Source organism: Lissotriton vulgaris, chromosome 6 (assembly GCF_964263255.1).
Source record: "Lissotriton vulgaris chromosome 6, aLisVul1.2, whole genome shotgun sequence".
NCBI classification, from domain to species: Eukaryota; Metazoa; Chordata; class Amphibia; order Caudata; family Salamandridae; genus Lissotriton; species Lissotriton vulgaris.
Window position 1 is genome coordinate 19,902,680 of NC_141694.1, and position 12,800 is coordinate 19,915,479.

The 12,800-nt window shown below is 39.3% G+C and overlaps 1 protein-coding gene across 1 annotated transcript in view; it reads left to right on the top strand.

The window, feature by feature from the left end:
* Nucleotides 1-12,800, top strand: part of LOC147706713 (solute carrier family 22 member 7-like) — a 302,246-nt gene that overhangs the window by 193,458 nt on the left and 95,988 nt on the right. The window lies entirely within an intron of this gene.

The window sequence follows — 12,800 nt, forward strand, 5'->3', positions numbered from 1 at the left end:
TACCTTACTCCCTGAAAATCACTAGTAGTTATCTGAATCTATAAATCCATACATTTTGATATTCCTGATCTTCCAAGGTATCTAGAAGACCTGCACTGTAAGTTTTTTTGTGTGTGTTAATCTCACCATGTTATCATGTCCTAATGAATGTACGTTGAATCAATATTTAGTAGAGCGTTCAGTGATACCCCCCCCCCACACTAAAGTGTTGGTTCAATCAAACCTATTCTATTTCAACAATGCCTCTGTGACTTCAACTGCCGAGCTGAATGAATTTGACAGCTGTTGGTTAACATTCTTTGTGTGTGTGTGCCACAGATGCCATCCAGTTAAGCATGAATCTTCTATTCTAATTTCTGGAAAACATGCATGCTGCAATTAAACATGTTTAGAACCCCCAAGTTTTCCAGTTAAACATTTTAGCTAGCATTAGATATATGTGAACTGCTCTGTTTGTTCCTAAAGACTGTATAACCTGAAATGTACAAGAAACAGAAGGAGATAGAACAGAATTGGGATTGATACATTTTGTCTTAATCAGTGAAGAACCTGCTGTCGTCCTATATTGATATCTTGTATTCTAAATCCACTACATTTTCTCTGTTAATATTCTTCATAGGTTTGACCACAGTCACAAGGCTGAGCGATAATGGTGATGGCAAACAACCTTAGTCACCCTCATAACCTTGGAAAGATCTCTGGGGCATAACAGCAACAGACGGCGATAAATATCTAAAAGCACGCTTACCGCTTCTATATTTATTGCCGTCTATCGCTTGAATATATCGCCCGGTTAACTCGTTATCAACAATGTGTTACTCCAGGAAGATAACATTCCAGTGATATTCTGGGAAATGGGCCAACATTGCTGGAAAACCAGCGATGTTGCACTCAAAACGGCGATAGCCTTGTTGATATGGCCCTGTGGTCGTATCACTATAATCCACCTCCCATGTTAGGTATGCCTTAGTCACGAATTTAACAGATGTTAAATTCCTGCGTTAAAGCATAGTTAATGCAATGAATATTATCGCTGAAGCTCTTTGCTGATATTGCGAAGCTGCCTTCATGATAATTTTCCATGTGTTTACCCAGCCACGCCTACTTTGCGGTACACAGACAAAATATCGAGATTTAAATTTCGAAATACAATTATATCGAAGTTTAAATATCGATGGGACATAATATAGAAGGTAAGTAATATCGACAGTCTTAATATCGATATTAGTATGATATCAGTAATTTCGAAGTTTGAAATATCGATTTCAATAATATCGAAATCAATAATTTCGATGTTACTAATATCGATTTTTAAATACATTTTGTGTATATTATAATGTATTTATTATGTTTTATTATGTAATTTTTAATGTAATTTAATTAAATATTGTCTTTTAGTACTGTAGCGGGTTGTGGGTTTATAGGGGAATAGGGTGGGAAGTAATTTAATAATAATCAATTAATTAATATATGTTTGTAAATATTTTTAATTAATATTTAATTGGTAATTAATTAATATTAATTAGTTAATTCATTATTATATTTTTGGTACATATTTTTAATTAATATTTAATTGGTAATTAATTCATATTAATTAGTTAATTACATTAATTAAAGTAATTTTTTTATATATTTAATTTTTTGTTATTGTTAATTAATTGGGAAAAAATAATATTAATTATTAAATTTAATTAATCGCAACTAATGTGCTAGTATATTTACTTTATTGTTAATTAATAATTAATTGGTAATTAATTAATATTAATTAGGTAATTCATTAATATAATTTTGGTACATATTTTTAATTAATAATTAATTGGTAATTAATTAATATTAATTAGTTAATTACATGAATTAAAATTTTTTTTTATATATATATAATTTTTTGTTATTGTTAAATAATTAATTGGGAACAAATAATATTAATTATTAAATTTAATGAATTACAACTAATGTGCTAATATATTTACTTTATTGTTAATTAATAATTAATTGGTAATTAAATAATATAAAATTAATTTTGGGTAAAGGAGTATTTTTAGGGTTCAGGGTCAGTTTTGGGTTTTTGGGTAAAGGGGTATTTTTAGGGTTCAGGGTCAGTTTTGGGTTTTTGGGTAAAGGGGTATTTTTAGGGTTCAGGGTCAGTTTTCAGTTCTTGGGTGAAGGGGTATTTTTAGGGTTCAGGGTCAGTTTTCAGTTCTTGGGTAAAGGGGTATTTTTAGGGTTCAGGGTCAGTTTTCAGTTTTTGGGTAAAGGGGTATTTTTAGGGTTCAGGGTCAGTTTTCAGTTTTTGGGTAAAGGGGTATTTTTGGGGTTCAGGGTCAGTTTTCAGTTTTTGGGTAAAGGGGTATTTTTAGGGTTCAGGGTCAGTTTTCAGTTTTTGGGTAAATGGGGTATTTTTAGGGTTCAGGGTCAGTTTTGGGTTTTTGGGTAAAGGGGTATTTTTAGGGTTCAGGGTCAGTTTTGGGTTTTTGGGGTACAGTCATACAGGGTAAAAATAAAATAAATTTAAATTAAATCAATTAAATGAAATTAAAAAATATAAAATTACATTAAATTATTAAGTTTTTAATTTATTTAAAATGTATATGTATTAGTTTTAATTTTTTATTTATGTTTTAATATTTTTATTTAATATTTGTAACATTATATGTATTTTATAATTATTTTTACATTATTATTAATACATTTAAAAAAACAATATTTTTAATTTCGATATTTTTGTACTACGATATTAATTTTTCGATATTTTTGTACTTACCTTGTTAGGGATAGGATTCCTATATTTTTGACTTCGATATTTTTGTTCCGATATTTTTGTATTTCGATATTTTTGATTTCGATATTTTGTCAGACATTCCTACTTTGCATCTCATTAGCGATGTTTACCGCTGAGATGCCAGGTGTTGGGAAATCGGCAGTTAACATGCGCTAATGCATGTTAGTGCCGCCTTTTAGATAGGGCAATAGGAATATAGCCGCTTTAGCGGCAAAAAGTGCAGCTAATGCGGCGATAATGCCCTTGTTGATATGTCCCCCCATTATTACAGATCTTTGCAAAACTCTTTTGATGGGATAACCACAGCCCCCCATAAAGCTGTACTGAAATCTCTTGTGCTCCAATGCACAACCTCAAAATGTTGTCAAATCTGTGCTTAACAACATATGATGCGAATCCTTACCCTTGGAAACAGTGAAAATGGCCAAACATTGAGCAATATTATTTCTGTCACATATTTTTGGAATGAAATTGATTTGTTCTTTGTGAATCAGGCTCTTTCTGTATTATGCCATCTGCAGACACAGACTTTTTTTCATCCACAATTCAAATGTATTAAAGAGATAGGAGTATCACTCTTGCATTCAGTGACACCTTTAGCTTGCTTTTCCACTTTTAGTGAGTTAATACATGAGCTGAGGCCCACTTCAGAAACTGACACATTAGTTTGATTATTTTCTTTCACTGAAAGTTTGGTTCCGATGAACTAATTTAAAAACTTCTGTGCTTTTAGGTCCCTTTGCTTCTATGGGGCCTATTCCAATGTCGGACGAACCTGAGTCCGTCTGACATCGGCCAGGAGCTGTAACTGACTGACCTGCTGTTGTCGGTTACAACCCTGCTAGTACGATGCGACCAAACAGGGTTCCGTCGCATTCGTATACTTTGCAATACAAGCATGTATTCTGAGTGGACTGCATGCCTGCATTGCTGAAAGCAGGGATGCAGTTCATCCCTGCACCGATTGGCCGGCACCCCAAGGTGCCTGCCACCAGGTACAGGGATCAACGGAGGAGCACCATAGGTGCCCCCAGGCCGCCATTCGCCGGCCTCACGCCCATGGGGGCACTACTGGGGGCCCCCATAGACAGCTTCCGACTGCCTTTTCGTGCCGGACAGACCGGCATGGAAAGGCAGTGAAAAGCTGCCATCGTACTCAGGGGGAGTACTGAGGGATTCCCGGACTGCGGACAGACTCCGAGCCTGTCGTTCGCAATCTAGAAATCTGAGTCGGATTCCTTTCCGACCGAGCCCATCGGAATGGCTCAGTTGGAAAGGAATTTGGCCGGCCCTGACAGATTCGGTCGGAAGGACTTCGAACCTGGTTCGGAGCCCTTCTGGCCGAAATTTTAGTGTGTAAATCTAGAAAGAATTTGGGAAAAGTCTGGTTAATCATTGCTTATTTCCTAAAATGTGCATGTCATCAGCATCTCTCTCATAACAGACATCACAAGGGAAGTATCACAATGACCTCCGCCCTTGGTCCTTTCAGAAATGTTTTTAATATTTACCTCCCATTGTGGGCCTTATAATCTAGTATAACCAACATTCAAATGCATCCCAAAAACATGATACCTGTGACTCACATCATCTGACTAATGACTATATGTTTCATTGGATCCAATATACTGAAATAAGGTTTGGTGGCAACACAGTAAACAACATCAATGGGTTTCTTCTGCAGGTTACAAAATAGTTTACCAAAATAGAGAACACAAGAGGGAAGGTGGTAGCACTGTTGTTAAACCAAGAACAATTCTGTACAGAAATACATGGCACCCACTACTCACTATACTATTACATCTGTAAGGCAAGATTCCCTTAAGGAAAATTATAATTTCCTTTTTTTTAAGATAGGCCAATAGTTCTTGTTTTCTTTTACATTACCCCCTTGCATCTCCACTTTTATTGGGTCAATGACCAAAGCAAGTTTCACAAGCGTAACTGACTCCATTTTTGGACTTGTTTCTGCCACTGAAAGTTTGGAAATTATTTATATATGCCTGCTTTTTTCCAGTCACTTGATTTCCTAGGATTTAGATCCAATAGTTTTTTGAAAATTCTTGTTAGTTGTTGCTGTAGTCTTAGAAAGTTCACAAGATTGGCTATTTTACCTATAGATGCACATTTGCCTATTTATCTCATCCAGCTTCTAAGCATTTTCCCATTCTGCCCAGAATGACTGCCTAGTTTTAAAGGGGCCTTCAAGAGTAAAAACAAACAAAAAAACACAGGTTTTTCCCCAAGTTGTGCATCTCAAGGCATCAATACTGACAAGTGTTGTAGAATGTTAATTATTTGATGATGTCATCTTGGGGCTTGGGACATACTGTAATGTGATTCACTTCATGGTCCTGTGGTATTTATTTATTGCATCCCTGGATTCCTCCCTCTTTCACAAGGAATATCTGCTGTCTCTTTACTTGAAGATTCTTTTGGTTATAGTTGGAGAGTTGGTGGATGAGATTTATTCAACCCAACTTACGTTCGCACGGCTCTTTCTTGTGTGTCTACCTTGGACTTCACACTGGCGACAAGTATGGTAAAGATTTGAGGTAACTTCAACATGATATTTGGTGGTGTTCGCTGTAGGAGATAAAGCTGGATGACAAGATTACCTCCTGACACTTCTTCAATTAGGCGTTGATTATTCATTTCAGCTTCTGAGACAGAGGTTTTGTCTCCTTTTCTTTTCTTTTCTTGTTGGTGAGTTCTGACCAGGTCTGCACCAGATAATACAAGGCATTGGTTCTTGTTTGGAGATCTTCCATTTTGAGATTACATGGTGCACTGAAATGCATGATTTGCATTCCGGCCAGGGTTGCCACCATTTTATTGTGTAATTGATGGAAGGAGGCCGCTTGACGTACTACGTACTAATTGGAATTAGTTCTTCCTTGATGATGCTCGTGTACTGCGATGGTGAACCCACAGTCCATGATTTTATTTCTGGATCATTGTTTTACTCTGAGGGCACCTGCATTCACATTTAGGTGCCCATGTCTGTTGCACTGCTTTATGGAACTGGATTACACTAGAGCATGAATGCTTTTGCCTGCAGTAACTTTGGGAGGAGCATGTGGTTTTGTTTTAGTGTATTTGTGGAACGAATTAATACTGGTCTGCTTTGCTGCCCAAGCCACAGAGGTTGGCTAACCGGTCACTGCTTTTCTACCCTGTTTTCTGTAAGTGGATAAGTGTTATTGTGTTGATGGTGTACTCTTTTACTTTACTTCTATTTTCGCAGATGTGCATCATTTTGAAGGTGATTCTAATGTTTACTGTTGTGAAATATATTTGAGGATACATATAACTTTTTAAACTTTGAGGTGTTTTTGCATGATTCTGTGTTTATTGTTGATTTTTGTGTCATTTTGATTTCTGTGAACGTGCTTTATTTACTGGTGCTTGACTTGAAAAAATATATTATAACTCCAAAATATTTTCCTAATACAAAATGTTACTCCCTCACTGTTTTATCGCTTTTTTACTCTGGAACAAATGGAAAACACATTTTTGAACTACTCATGGGCAAATGGTATTAATTTAGAAACCAAAAGAAAAGCAGTGATCTTATTACATTATTTGGAGCTTGAGTACGAGAGGTAATGGAAGATCTTCCAGGTTTGAGCCAAAAGGGTGCAAATGGGTTAAATCCATTTTAAAAATTGCAAAAAAACTTGACTTGATCTACTTACCTAGATTAGGTACTATTCTAGAGAGATACAGTTATGGGTAAAGATGATGAGGGAGGATGACTCTGAATTAATATATATTATGGTATAACAAACTTATCAGCTTTGTGTAAGTTGTGCACTTATTTAGAAGAGGAATAAGAGATCAGTTTATGTTACACTGAGTCTGACAAATCTGTGAAGAGCTGTGGTTCAAAGTTGAGCAACCAGTTGCCAATGTCTTTGCTAGGGAAGTGGGTTGAACACATGTTTATTTGTGTGAAAGTGTAAACTACGGACAATAATGGAAAACCGGATGGAAAATCAAGGATGGAATAAGTTAAAGTTGTTGAAGCTATATCTAAAAACAAAGGGGAAATCATATTCAAAGAGAAGTGTTTTTGTTCTGGGGTGACAGCTAATTTAGTTCATTCCGTCGGCTGCCCTACTCTAAAGGTTGTGTGAAAAACACGTGGTTAAAAGTGACACTTCATTGAGTACTGCAGAAGTGTTATAAATGGAAGATAAGCAGTGAGGATGTTTTGTTGCAGTATGCTAGTATATGCAATGGTGATGCTGTAGCTGTGGGCAAGGTGAACAGTAAATGAAATGAGTTTATGTTTGATTTCTATTCTAGACTGACTACAATTTCCCAGAATATATTAAAAAAGAAATTTGAAATTCAGTAACTTAATAAGAATGGTAATCGATCCAGCAGGTTACGGGGCACATTCTATTAAAATGGCTGGCTATTTTCCTACACTGATTGAATTCAGAAGTAAATGCACTGATGGTAAAGCGTATTTGTCTCGCAAAGGGGGCAACATTTTAAGTTTGCCTCACCGGAAAGACTTATGTATGAATCTGGATCCCAATTCAGTACCCCAAGTATGCATGAGAGAAGTTCTAGAAAAAGGTGTTGGTTCACAGGAGGAGGGGTGTGGTGATTGTTCGGAAAAGTTTCCTAATCTGTTTACATTAGAAGTATGTTGGCTTAAAGGCTACACCCCAAAAACTCAAATTGAGGATAAATGCCATGCCATCTGTTTCTGAGGTGAGATAATTACCACTTAATGTACTAAAGCAGGTAAAAAGGTATTACATCAATTACAAAAAGAGGGCATAAGTTCTCCAGTTCAAGACATTAAAATTGCAAACATTTCTCCAGTTGAATATAAAGATCGGTTAGCTCAATTTGTGAAAGTCCATAAATACAATGGTGATGTACGGTTATGCATAGATTTTAGGAATTTGAACAAAGGTACCAGTGGATACATTTCCTTTTCCCAAATTCCAGGAAATGCTATCTACTTCCTCAGATGGCAAGTTTTTTACAACACTGGACTTGGTGTCTGCGTACCATCAGATAACATTGCATTAGTGTTCACTTGATCTTACATCACAAATAACATTTAGAGGTTCTTTCAAATTCCTCAGGATGCCATTTGGACTTATTTCTGGGATGACAAGTCCTTAATGCCTACAGCTAATGAGTTACAGACCCTCCTTCACAGATTTTATGAGGGAACTAAATAAGCAGATTAAACCGAAAAATATTTTATTTTGACTTGGGGTTGTTATGGCTGTCTTTTTGCTAGCTCTTTGGAGAAGGAGAATGATGGAGAGTGACTCCAGCCTATCACCCCCATAGCATAGGGATTAGGCCGATAGACAGGGACCCTGTCTTATATATATTAGGGCATTTTCGTACCATTTTCCTTAGAGTAAGGCTTATGAATTTAAGTTAGGGGATAGATATATAAGTATTAGTCATGATTTGCTCATTTGCTAACATGTTGAGCTGTTTTTCATGGAACTATGCATATTATGGGCTCCGTAGGCCTTAAACGAGACAGACTCCATTTTGCTTTCTGCCCGGTAGCTCGAGAAGGCTTTCTAGGTGAAGAGTAATGTTTTAGTTTCAAGCTGTTGTTCGCTTGGAGAGAACCGGTTCAGGCTGACCCTTATCGAAGGAATGTATTTTTCTCCACTCCGAAGACACAACTTCAGGCCGGCCGGCTGGGAAAGTGTCCTTGGTACGGGGAGGTACAAGAATTTGGTGGGCGGCAGGTTACTGGCCGTAACTTTCCATGAAGGAACGGGCTTTGATATTAGCAAAGGTGTTAGTCAGTTTGTCAGTTAGTCCGTAGGCGGCATCTAGCCGTTAGCATCTCTGCCATTATTCATTTTCATGGTGGACAAGTCGCCATCTTTGAAGTCGGAGAAAGATTTAAGACCGAAACTCTCTGAGATAGACTGAACGAGAAGTAGCGCGGAGCGCACTGATACAGAGAGAGAGAGAGACGGTAGCTAATAATCAGCAAGGTTCCAGTGCCCTGGAGGGAAGCAGACGAGGTTGAGCCTAGCGGTGCAGACGTGTACTTGTGACGGCTGGGGTGTGACTGCAAGGCGAGCCAGGACACAGAGACGAGAAGGGAACCTAGATGACTGCCGAGCCCAAACTTCATATTAATCAGGTGACGTCCGACCAGCTCTAATCTTTACCTTTTCTTTGCAGAAGTTATGTTGCATAGTAATGTGATTGGTGTCTATTGTTAATAAATACCCTAATTCTTATGGAATTATCGTGTGCCTTGTGTTCCTGTTCAATCTCGGTGAATGCATCTCCTAGTCGAAAGTTGTTTATGTGAACGGATGTGTAATCCCGATCAGGTAAATGGTGATCGAACAAAGAGGGAGTGAGTGGACCTTTGATGCCAAGAACAGAAAGTACACCATATAATTTGGAACCGTGTTTAAAGTCATTATTATAGTTTTATTCCGAGTAGGTAACTGAGATATTATCCTGATAACTGTTCATAGGAATGTGGTCGTCGTTGATATGCGGCGTTAATGAGAGCACTGGGGGGGATTACCAGTGTGGATACCCACAGGATTGTGGCTTGAATAAGTGAGAACGCCAGGGAGGATACTGGCGCGTAGTTTCGCCGGATTGCGAACAATTTGGAGAAGAGAGCATTGGGTTCTGCAGGCCCGTGTGTAGACGCACCGGATTGTGTGTCAGATCTGCCCTAGGGTAGAACGGTCTGGGTCGGGGTGGCCGCGAGACCAACTGATGTGAATAAGATATTGTAGAAAGTCTATGTATATTCCCCATCCTTAGGTGCGACCTATATATACATATATATATATATATCAGTATATCTATCCAGTGTGAATACGATCTGAGGAGGGAAGGTGAGTACGTTTTGGCTGGGTCATAGGGGCCCCTGGGGGCTGATCCCATCTAAACAGAAAATCCAGCCATTACATCTGGCGTCACGAACTGTTTACGAAGCCTGTGTGCATTGTGTTGATTTTATCTTGTTGGTTTGCGCTCGGCTTGTACGTATAAAATTTTGTTTATAGTTGTGTATATAATTTTTGCGTGTAATTATGTTTGCGAAAAAATCATCGTCGGTTTTTAAACTGCCGATTCAGATTCCAGGCTGGGAGTCTACGCCTTACGAGGCATTGGCTCGTGAGTGGGCTGATTCTACTGGTTTGAGTGAAAATTGGTCTTCATGCTTGGAGCAGGCGGAGCCTGCCGATGTGGTGTCATGCTTGCAGAAAGCGCCAGTAGTGAAGGGTGATGAGCTTCCTATTTTAGGACGCAGAGGTTGGATTGTTCCTAATGCATACAGGATGTTGCATGAGAGGTTTGTTCAGCTACAAAAGCAGTTTAAGGACATGGAAGGACAGTGTGTTGAGTTGCAAAATGCGCATACTCTTTTGCGTTGTCAAAATAAATTGCTTGCCGACAAACTTGAAACATATCAGACCATTGCTGAAAGAGCTGCGGTCCGTATTGCACGATATAAATATAAACATCGTCGTGGACGTGTGTCTTCACGCAAAGTGCGTATGGTTGTAGCTAAAGCTGGAATGGATTGGAACCCCGATGAATGGGATGGTAATATCTGGGATTCTCATACTTCTGACTCCTCGGCAGAGGAGGGTGACAAACGCGAGTCTTCTCGCTCCGGACGTGATTGTAAATCTACTTCATGTATCGATTCAAGTCCTGATTGTGACCGTGCTCGTTCTTCCCGTGTGGATGACGTAGCTTGCCCTGATTGTGCTGCTAAATCTAAGATGCGGGCTTCCTCGGAAGCTCTTCCTGCAGTTTCCGCTCACCCGATTTTTCGACGAAAATTACAACAGGCCCCTGGTAATCCGGGTGGTATAGCTCTCGATTGTATTGAAGACTTTACTCAGCAGGAGGTCAGTGACATTCTGCAACGATTTAGACAACGGCCTGGTGAGGCCTTGCTTACCTGGATGGTGCGTCTTTATGAACTTGGCGCTGCCGGTATTATGCTTGATGCTGTTGATTGCTTACGATTTTGCTCTTTGAGTTCTGATTCTACTATTCAAGATCATTTTCGAAACTATAATGGTGCTGGTCAAATTACTTTGCTCCAGCTTGCGTCTGACGGCTGTAATCATAAATATCCAACCGAATCTGATTGGCCCACTGACGAGAAACCGTGGTACACTTTGCGCGATGCGTCGCAACGTTTAAAAGAGGAAGTCATGAAAACGTGTATCTTCCTTAGTACTGCTGACAAGTTATTGGATGGTCTTTTAACATCTTCTGTGCGTAATCGCATAATCCGTGCTTCTCCTGTTGCTTACAAGCAGGTCATGATGACATTATTGATTAACCAAACTGGCAATCCTTTGTCTGTTGTGCTTGAGTCTGTTCGTCAGCTTGGTGAGCTGGGTGAATGGTTTAAACCTGAAAGACAATCTCGACCTGAGGGTCGTACTGGTGGGGACTATAAGTTCTCTAGACGTGACATGTTTCTTGCTCTCATTGCTGATGGTGTCAAAAGAGAAGACATTGATGGCGAGCCTAATAATATCCTATGGGATATGTTTCGTAAGCGTGGTTTGGATCGGAAGGAGGGTGCCCGTCGTGTGCGAAAGAATGAGTATGATCGTGGTTCGGATGACAGTGGTGATGAGAGACGACGTGTGAATTCTGATCGCCGCGATGATCGGCGCTATGAACGTGACGGATCCCCTCGTCGTAATGATGGGAGGGGGAGAGAGGATGATCGTGAGAGGGGAAGAGATGATCGAGTTTCCAACAAACGAAGAGATGAAAGGTGTTACTCCCCTGACACGAGAAAGAGAGAGGATCGTAACAGACTCTCTGACCGTAACTCACAACTTTTTGAACCTGACACTAATCCGTTTCGTACTGGAGACGGATATGAACAAGACATTCTAATACCAAAGAAAACTGAGAACATTTACCCTGATTTGTCTTGGTTGACGGAACGCAGGAAAAATGACTAGGAAATAGGTCAAGCTCCGGTACGCAAGTGGGCCCACAGAGATTATAGACCCTATGTAGATATTGAGATTTTTTGGAAACATCGTAATATCCAAAGGGCCCGAGCGTTGGTTGATACTGGGGCGGAGGCCACTTTAATTCATGGTAAATCGAGAAAGTTTCATGGACAGTCTTTTACAATTACCGGTCTGGGTGGTAAGGAGACACCCGCAGTTCAAACTGCACTCGAAATTAAAATTGGTAGAATTCCTCGTAGAGAATACTCTGTGTTGGTTGTGCCACTTTTGGAATACATTATTGGAATTGACATTCTGAAAGGTATGACTTTGCATCTGGATGATGGTTGCTATCAATTTGGTACACGACACTATATTTCGACCAGACCCGTACGGGTTGGCCGTTTACGCATGCCACCTATTAAAATACCTTTAGCAACGAAAGTGATTTCACAAAAGCAATATCGCATCCCAGGTGGTCATGAAGAAATTACCGCTACGATTCAGGATTTGGTTGACGCAGGAGTCATTACTCCGGTCACATCTGCTTGGAATAATCCCGTTTGGCCCGTGCGCAAAAGTGATAATTCTTGGCGCATGACTGTTGATTATCGAGAATTGAACAAAAATACACCTAAATTGACTGTTGCAGTGCCTGACATTGTTACATTGATTCAGAGAATTCAAAAGCATCCAGGTACGTGGTATGCTTCCATTGATATTGCTAATGCGTTCTTTTCGATTCCGATTGCCCCCGAATGTCAGGAACAATTCAGTTTCACATGGAATGGACGTCAAATGACGTTCCGGAGTCTTCCTCAAGGCTATGTACATAGTCCTACGATCTGTCACCGGCTGGTGGCGGAACATTTGTCTGAAGTGCCCACGAATCCACAAGTTCAGGTTTGTCATTATATTGACGACATTTTGATTCAAGGTGAAACGCAAGACCAGGTGCAGTCCCATTTAGATCAAATTATTGACTGTTTGCGAGCGAAAGGCTGGGAAATTAATCCTGACAAATTACAAACTCCATCCCAAGCTGT